This window comes from Nerophis ophidion, linkage group LG09 (genome assembly GCF_033978795.1).
Source record: "Nerophis ophidion isolate RoL-2023_Sa linkage group LG09, RoL_Noph_v1.0, whole genome shotgun sequence".
NCBI lineage: Eukaryota > Metazoa > Chordata > Actinopteri > Syngnathiformes > Syngnathidae > Nerophis > Nerophis ophidion.
The window spans coordinates 58,412,363-58,419,862 of NC_084619.1; the positions used below are offsets into that span (position 1 = coordinate 58,412,363).

At 31.8% G+C, this 7,500-nt stretch overlaps 1 protein-coding gene across 1 annotated transcript in view; it reads left to right on the forward strand.

Moving 5' to 3' along the window:
• LOC133559513 (galectin-related protein B-like) overlaps positions 1 to 7,500 on the forward strand; it is a 43,326-nt gene that overhangs the window by 35,194 nt on the left and 632 nt on the right. The window lies entirely within an intron of this gene.

The following is a 7,500-nucleotide window of genomic DNA, read 5'->3' on the forward strand; positions in this document are numbered from 1 at the left end:
CATCAAAAGCAAGGTTTTCTTTGACAAAGAGCATAAGACAATTTAAAAATAATAATAAGTTATAATTGACATATAGATCTGGAGTTGATATTGAGATTCAAGCATTAAAATTGAAGTAAATATATTTTTGTGTATTCTTAAGAAAAAAAAAGTCATTGCTCAAAAATAATAATGAATCAAAATCAATGTTGTCATGAATTATTGACCTATTCAAGGCTCCAATTACTTCACATCAAATATTTCACTTTGAAATGTCTCTTGAGGGAAGAAATATTAAATATTTTGTGTGTTTGCCATATAAAAAACATTTCTTTGACTCTATTTTTTACATTTTTATGAGTGAACATTTTATTGATATTTTTAAAAAATGTTTACTAATATATTACCCAAAAAATAATAATAAAACAAAAGCAAATGTTATGAATTATTCACCTATTTAAGGCTCCAATTACAAATGTTACACTTGGAAATGTGTTTTGGAGACTTTTTTGTGTGTTTATCATATTTAAACCAAGGTGTTTTTTTTCTAAAAAAAAAAAAAAAAAGAAAAATAAAAAATAAAAAGCATAAAATATTTAAAAAACACTTTTAATTGACTTATTCTTAAACACTTTGTGAGTGGAGACCTTTTGGAATCCCAAGGCCTTTTAGTGTGTTTATTTTTTAATTTTTACAAAAATAATAATGAATCAAAATCATGGTTGTTATGAATTATTGACATATTCTAGACTCTGATTACTTCACATCAAATATTCCACATTGAAATATCTCTTGAGGGAAATATTGCATATTTTGTGTCTTTGCTGTATAAAAATCAAAGTTTTCTTTGACTCTATTTTTATGAGTGAACATTTTATTGATATTTTTAAAAAATGTTTACTAATATTATTACTCAAAAAATAATAAACAAAAGTAAATGTTATGAATTATTGACCTATTTAAGGCTCCAATTACAAATGTGACACTTGGAAATGTGTTTTGGAGGCTTTTTTGTGTGTTTATCATATTTTAACCTAGGTTATGTTTTTTGTTTTTTTTAAAAAAGCATAAAAAATAAAAAAAATAAACACTTTTAATTGACTTATTCTTAACACTTTGTGAGTGGAGCCCTTTTGGAATCCCAAGGCCTTTTAGTGTGTTTATTTAAAAAAAAAAACATTTAAATAATGAATCAAAATCACGGTTGTTATGAATTATTGACATATTCTAGACTCTGATTACTTCACATTAAATATTCCACATTGAAATATCTCTTGAAGAAATATTGCATATTTTGTGTGTTTGCCGTCTAAAAAACTAAGTTTTCTTTGACAAAAAGGGCATAAAACAAAAACCTTAAAAAAAAAATAAATAAAAAAAAACTATAATCGACCGACGGATTGAGAGACTTAAATGTTGATGGTAAAAAAATAAAAAAAATTATGAATTACACTGTATTTTAACACTTTTATGAGTGGGAATTTTACTCCGATTTTTTAAATTAATATATTTACTTAAAAAATAAAAATGTTAGAATTATTGACCTATTTAAGGCTCCAATTACAATTGTTACACTTTGAAATGTGTTTTGGAGAATTTTTTGCAAGTTTTTGGTGTTTACCATATTAAAACCAAGGTTTTCTTTTTTCTAAAAAAAAAAAAAGAGAGACTGTCATTGCTAAAAAATAATAATGAATCAAAATCACGATTATGAATTATTGACCTATTTTTACTTCACATTAAATATTCCACATTAAAAATATCTCTTGAGGGAAATATTGCATATTTTGTGTGTTTGCCGTATAAAAAACTAAGTTTTCTTTGACAAAAAGGGCATAAAACAAAAGCATTAAAACAAACAAAAAAAAAACTATAATCGACCGACAGATTGAGAGACTTAAATGTTGAAGGTAAAAAAAAAAGAAGTATGAATTACACTGTATTTTTAACACTTTTATGAGTGGGAATTTTACTCTGATTTTTTTCATTAATATAATTACTTAAAAAATAATAATGTTATGAATTATTGACCTATTTAAGGCTCCAATTACAATTGTTACACTTTGAAATGTGTTTTGGAGAATTTTTTGCAAGTTTTTGGTGTTTACCATATTAAAACCAAGGTTTTCTTCTTTCTAAAAAAAAAAAAAAAAAAAAAAAGACTGTCATTGCTAAAAAATAATAATGAATCAAAATCATGATTATGAATTATTGACCTATTTAAGATTCCGATTACTTCACTTTAAATATTCCACATTGATATATCTTTTGAGGGAAATATTGAATATTTTGTGTGTTTGCCGTATAAAAAACTAAGTTTTCTTTGACAAAAAGGGCATAAAACAAAAGCATAAAAAACAAAAAAACAAAACTATAATCGACCGACAGATTGAGAGACTTAAATGTTGAAGGTAAAAAAAAAGTATGAATTACACTGTATTTTTAACACTTTTATGAGTGGGAATTTTACTCTGATTTTTTTCATTAATATAATTACTTAAAAAATAATAATGTTAGGAATTATTGACCTATTTAAGGCTCCAATTACAATTGTTACACTTTGAAATGTGTTTTGGAGAATTTTTTGCAAGTTTTTGGTGTTTACCATATTAAAACCAAGGTTTTCTTCTTTCTAAAAAAAAAATTAAAAAAAGACTGTCATTGCTAAAAAATAATAATGAATCAAAATCACAATTATGAATTATTGACCTATTTAAGATTCCGATTACTTCACATTAAATATTCCACATTGATATATCTTTTGAGGGAAATATTGAATATTTTGTGTGTTTGCCGTATAAAAGACTAAGTTTACTTTGACAAAAAGGGCATAAAACAAAAACATTAAAAAAAAAAAAAAAACTATAATCGACCGACAGATTAAGAGACTTAAATGTTGAAGGTAAAAAAAAAAAAAGTATGAATTACACTGTATTTTTAACACTTTTATGAGTGGGAATTTTATTCAGATTTTTTTAATTATTATAATTACTTAAAAAATAATAATGTTATGAATTATTGACTTATTTAAGGTTCGAATTAAAATTCTTACACTTTAAAATTTGTTTAGGAAATTTTTTTGCAAGTTTTTGGTGTTTACCATATTAAAACAAAGGTTTTCTTTTTTCTAAAAAAACAAAAAGACTGTCATTGCTAAAAAATAATAATGAATCAAAATCACGATTATGAATTATTGACCTATTGAAGATTCCGATTACTTCACATTAAATATTCCAAATTGATATATCTTTTGAGGGAAATATTGCATATTTTGTGTGTTCGCCGTATAAAAAAAACTAAGTTTATGTTGACAAAAAGGGCATAAAACAAAAAGATTAAAAAATAACTATAATCAACAGAGACACCTGACGTTGATCGAGAGACTTAAGTGTTGAAAGTTTTAAAATAATTTATGACTTACACTGTATTTTTAACACTTTGAGTGGGAATTTTATTCAGATTTTTTTTTCATCAATATAATTACCTAAAAAAGAATAATAATTACAAAAGTTAAACTTTGAAATGTGTTTTGGAGAAATGTTTGTAAGTTTTGTGTGTTTACCATATTAAAACCAATGTTTTCTTAAAAAAAACAAAAAAAACATTAAAAACAACACTTTTAATGGACATAACGATCTAAAGTTGATTTAGTGATCCAAGACATGGAAGTAGAGAAATAAATTTTTTAGATATATTAACTATTTTTAACACTTTTTTTGACTGGTGGCACTTTTGGGTGCCCGATATCTTTTTGAGGGTGTTTAGTTTTTGAAAGCCCTCCATCCATCCATTTCCTGCCGCTTATTCCCGTTCGGGGTCGCGGGGGGGCGCTGGCGCCTATCTCAGCTACAATCGGGCGGAAGGCGGGGTACACCCTGGACAAGTCGCCACCTCATCGCAGCGCCACCTCATTTGAAAGCTAAAAAAGTAAAAAAAAAATTTTTAAAAGAGTGAAAATAATGTTATTTATTAATTATTGACCTAATGAAGGCTTCGATTAATTCACATCAAATATTCTTTTTTGAAAATATCTAGGGTAAAATATTGCATATTTTATGTTTTGCTATAAAAAATTTAATTTTGACCAAAAAAAGGGCATGAAATATTTTTTAAAAATTAACTTTTTATTGACGGAATGACCTGAAGTTGATTGAGAGTTTAAGCGTTGAATAAAAAAAATAATATGGGACTTATATTTCCAAAAATGTATGAATAAGACACTGGACCAAACTTGAAAAGAGCCTTAAAGAAAAATCTATCGCTTTTAATTTTTCAGTGTGCGTCCCTCAGGGGACGTTTGGACATTCCTGCCTTACATGGTGGTGCCAGTCCACTTTTAACCAGTAACATGGGGCTATTTTAGTATTCCACTGGGATTAGAAAAACAAAAACTTTTTTTTTTTTTTGCTTAGTGGAATAAAAGTCCCAGTTTAACTTTGAGCGTGTCCACATTTTATGTGTGTTACAGCACAGGTCTGGGCGACATGGCTGATAACTGTATTTTATGCCGGTCGATATCGCTAATCATTGATATTTTTATGACCTATGGAAAATAAAGAGAATATATATAAATATATGTTATCATAAATGTAGCCCTCCTCTGATTATAATGCCCTCAGATATCAAGGCAGAAAGGAAATGTCAACACAAGCATTAAAAACACTCAAAACAATGTAAAAAAAATAAGCTCTTAAAATGTTTACAAAGTGTAAGAAAATAGTGCAAAGTTTGAAAATGTAAACATAGAGCAGGGGTCGGCAACCTTTACCACTCGAAGAGCCATTTTGACCCCTTTCACAAAATAAAGAAACCAATGGGAGCCAAAAAACTCTATTGAAATTTAAAATTAAATAACACAGCGTAGAATTTTTTATTTTTTTTTGCTTTGTGCTATGTATAAACTAGGGGTCTCAGACACGCGGCCCCGCACCTTAATATGAAAATGTAATATTAGTGCGGCCCGCGAGTTTTATTTAGATGCCGCTTGACGAAATCACATTTGCCAACCATCCCAATTCTTCCATGAGACACCCGAATATTCAGAGCAACAATTCTCTCGAAAGTTTACTTATTTTCCCCCAAACAACAATATTGAGCTCCCTCTACTACAGTAATAAACATCTTGCCAACCCATTCACATGTCGAATGTGGCTGTCACATACACACGTAAGTGACTGCAAGGCATACAGGTCACACTGAGGGTGGCCGTTTAAACAACTTTAACACTGTTACAAATATGCGCCACACTGTGAACCAACACCAAACAAGAATGACAAACACATTTTGGGAGAATATCCTCACTGTAACACAACATAAACTGGACTCTCACGGTTGTGTTGGATCCACTATGGATTGAACTTAGACCCACTCGACATCCATTGCTTTCGGTCCCCTAGAGGGGGGAGGGTTGGGGGGGTTGGTTTCTCATAGTCACCGACGTCCCACTGGGTGTGCGCCTGCACTGTGAACCCACACCAACCAAGAATGACAAACACATTTCGGGAGAACATCCGCACCGTAACACAACATAAACACCACAGAACAAATACCCAGAACCCCTTAAAGAACTAACTCTTCCGGGACTCTACAATATACATCCCCCCCCCCTCCCGCTACCCCCTACAAACCCCGCCCATCCCCAACCCTGCCCACCTCAACCTCCTCAAGCTCTCTCAGGAGAGCATGTCCCAAAATTCCAAGCTGCTGTTTGGAGGCATGTTAAAAAAAAATAACGCACTTTGTGTCTTCAATAATAAATATGGCAGTGCCACGTTGGCATTTTTTCCCATAACTTGAGTTGATTTATTTTGGAAAAACTTGCATCACAACAAAATTAGGCATAATAATGTGTTAACTCAACGACTGTATATATCGGTATCGGTTGATATCGGAATCGGTAATTAAGAGTTGGACAGTATCGGAGTATCGGGATATCGGCAAAAAACAAATATCCAGAACCCCTTGCAGCACTAACTCTTCCAGGACGCTACAACATGCACCCCCCGCGACCACCAAATCCCGCCCCCCTCATCTACCGAATTCGGAGGTCTCAAGGTTTGCAGGTGAAGCAATACCCAGCCCAACCAGTTTGCCACGTACCTTCCCAGAGGTGGGTAGTAACGCGCTACATTTATTCCGTTACCTCTACTTGAGTAACTTTTGGGGTAAATTGTACTTCTAAGAGTAGTTTTAATGCAACATACTTTTACTTGAGTATATTTATAGGGAAGAAACGCTACTTTTACTCCGCTCCATTTATCTATATTCAGCTCGCTACTCGCTACGGATTTTTATCGATCCGTTAATGTTTGTTTTGGTTTTGTCAGACAGACCTTCAAAGTAAGATCTATCACATGCCTGCGTTTCACCAATCAAATGCAGTCACTGGTGACGTTTGACTCCGTTTCACCAATCAAACAAAGCCAGACGGTCACATAATAAACTGCACACTTTTTTTTTTTTAATAAACCTTTATTTATAAATTTCAACATTTACAAACAGTTGAAAATAATAATCAAAGAGAGTAAAAAAAAACAGTACAAAACAGTATAAAAACCGTACAAAACAGCACCAAGGAGGTTGTAAATTCAAAGTAACTAAAAAAGAATGCAAAAAATATATATACCGGTGTACGGGACGGCGTGGCCCAGTGGTAGAGTGGCCGTGCGCAACACGAGGGTCCCTGGTTCAATCCCCACCTAGTACCAACCTCGTCACGTCCGTTGTGTCCTGAGCAAGACACTTCACCCTTGCTCCTGATGGGTGCTGGTTAGCGCCTTGCATGGCAGCTCCCTCCATCAGTGTGTGAATGTGTGTGTGAATGGGTAAATGTGGAAGTAGCGTCAAAGCGCTTTGAGTACCTTGAAGGTAGAAAAGCGCTATACAAGTACAACCCATTTATATAAAATAAACAAATTGCAAAGCCATAGGCTCACTCAATCTCAGTAAATAACTTAAATTTGGAACACGTGATCATCGTTTTCACAGCTTTTTGGTTGTTAGAGGTAGAGTGTTTAAATGTAGAGTTCTAAATCTTTTTTTAAAGGCACAAAAAACAGGTCGGAGATTGCGAAACTTACATTTATGAATATAAAACTTAGCCAAATAATGAGGTTGCAAAGGTAAAATTAATTTTAAATTTTTTTTTCAATACAGTGTAAAACCAAATATATATTATTTAATATGTATTATTGTTTTAGTGCTTAAGAGATATTCCTGGCTCTGAATTTGTCCATTGTATTTTTATGTTTTTGTGCATTACTTGTTGCCGTCATCATTAAACGAACAGGTTACTCATCAGTTACTCATTCCTTGGTAGTTTTTTCACAACATACTTTTTACTTTCACTCAAGTAAATATTTGGGTGACTACTCCTTACTTTTACTTGAGTAATACATCCCTAAAGTAACAGTACTCTTACTTGAGTACAATTTCTGGCTACTCGACCCACCTCTGTACCTTCCACGTTTTATCTGCATTGTCTTGCATGTCGATTGCGTCTAACCCGGCCTCTTGTGCCCC